This window comes from Triticum aestivum, chromosome 1A (assembly GCF_018294505.1).
Source record: "Triticum aestivum cultivar Chinese Spring chromosome 1A, IWGSC CS RefSeq v2.1, whole genome shotgun sequence".
NCBI lineage: Eukaryota > Viridiplantae > Streptophyta > Magnoliopsida > Poales > Poaceae > Triticum > Triticum aestivum.
Window position 1 is genome coordinate 193,679,488 of NC_057794.1, and position 2,273 is coordinate 193,681,760.

A 2,273-nucleotide genomic window follows, 5' to 3' on the forward strand; every position below is an offset into this window, starting at 1 on the left:
GGCGAGGCGGCGTTGGGGCCGGCGGTTCGGCCGGTGGTGGCTGGCAGCTCAGGGGGTGCAGGTTGAAGATGAACTACAGGCCCTCACTAAACTACATGTCAAGTGCCTCTCTGCTACCATTGCATTCAGTTTCGACAGTAGCATTCAGATTCCACAGTAAATTTCAGTTTCGACAGTTAAGTTCAGAGTCAACAGTTTTTACCTTGTCTGTTGTAGTCAAGTGGTTTTTGGTGATGTTAATTTTACATCCATTTTACATCATCTATTGGAGATGCTATTAGAATCCCACTTGAGATTGACGATGTCTATCTTGTGCTGCTTCAGCCTTGACGTCTTACGGCTCACCGGGGCTGCTCCAACGACAGAACCATCCATCACAACAGAGTAGTGCCCTGAACACCGTCTACAGATTCCTCAGATCTTCCTCCACACCTCCGACAGCCACCTCGGCATGAACTGCTTCAGTGACCAACCCAATGATGCTGAGGTCGACATGGCTACCGCAAAGAGGTTGTACGCTTGTTGCATCACTTATTACTATACATTCACATCGATCCATTAGGGCTATTTTGGTTCAACGGAAAAACGTCGATCCACTGGTTGTTACCATCACTCTAAATTTATGCATGCTCTCCTTACATAATCTCACCATATTTTTTTCGTATGCATGTCAGATATTGTACACGGTCATGCTGAACATGTAGAGAAAAAAAGAAGAGTTTTGTGTGGCAATAGAATGTCATGCAGAAATCGCTCCATGGTGGGTTCAATGGCAAACCCTCCCCACCCCTCTCCAGATTGTAATCCAGAGGAAGATATCTGTTCTGAGGCGGATTCAGATGCCGCTGACCACTCCTATTTACCCCCCAAGGTGTTTGCTCTACCTTGGCATGATGATGTTAGTCATATCATGCATATGTTGCCTTGCAGTGCCTACTTTTGACATCATATATGTGATCTGCTTAGTTTAGACATGTTCTGTAATGCCACCTGTTTAGTTTCTATATCATATATGGGAATTATGCAGTCTCATGTCTTTTAGCCAGCCATAATATATGTGAAATGTGCAATGCCATCCTGTTTAACCAGGCATCATATATTTGAATGATATCTTGCCCATCCTTTTCTTCATTACATTTCCCTTTGTCGACAATGTTTGTACATTAAACTAATCTTCCTGTGAATCAGCCATTTGGGTGGGAGATGGAAAAATCTGGAGTGAAAACAAGGCCTTCAGAGAAGACAGTGCTACCTGTCGAAGCAGATCTCTTGTTGGGTCCCGATAGCTCCTCGAAGATGGATTCAGAGACAGATGACCAGTCCTATTCCCCCACTGAGGTGTATGCTCTAACTTGGTACGGTTATACTGCTCATATCATCCATACGGTGTCTTGCATTGTATAGTTTAGACATCATATACACAATATTCAACACCATGTTCTTAGTTCAGACATCATATCGAATGCCCTCTGTTTAGCATATAAATCACATATGTGAATTAAATGATGCGATCATGATTACTTAGATAACATGTAGGTGAATTATGTCATGCGATGTTGTTTAGTTATTCATCATATCTTTGAATAATGTTATGCTATGATATCCAGTTTAGATAGACATCATACATGTGAAATTATGTCATGCTATCCATTTTAGTTAAACAATATACATGTCAACTATTTCATGCCCTGTTTTTTCCACACTATCTATTGCATCTGTCTCTCATACAATTTCTGTACATTCAACTATGTTTCCTGTTTATCAGCCATTTGAATTGGAGTGGGTGATGCTAGTATCTAGCGGACCAAAAACACGGTCTTCAAATAAAACAGTGCTACCTCTTGGTGGAGATAGCACCCCGGTTGTACATGCACAAGAACCAGCCCTACCACACATAACCCAAACTCTCGCAGATTGTACCCCTACTGCGATGGACAGAGAAGCAGCTTCACCCAATCTAACCCCAACCCTAGCCAATAGTAACCCAGTTCCTGTTGACACAGCACCATCTCCACCACAGAGCTCCCAAACAAGAGCAGTTAGTAAGGCAGCTCTATTTCCCAAAGGGCCAGTACTATCACGGCGAACCCCAACTCCACCAGTTAGTACGCCTATTCCTGTGGAGGAAGCACAACCAGCTAGTCGTAGTTTAGCATCTATCACATTTGATGTTGTTAAATCGTATGTGCGTATGTTCCCATCTTGGAAATATTATACTGAAGATGAAGGAAAATGCCAGTTGCAGGTGTTTGTTCAGGAGTTATGTGTATGTA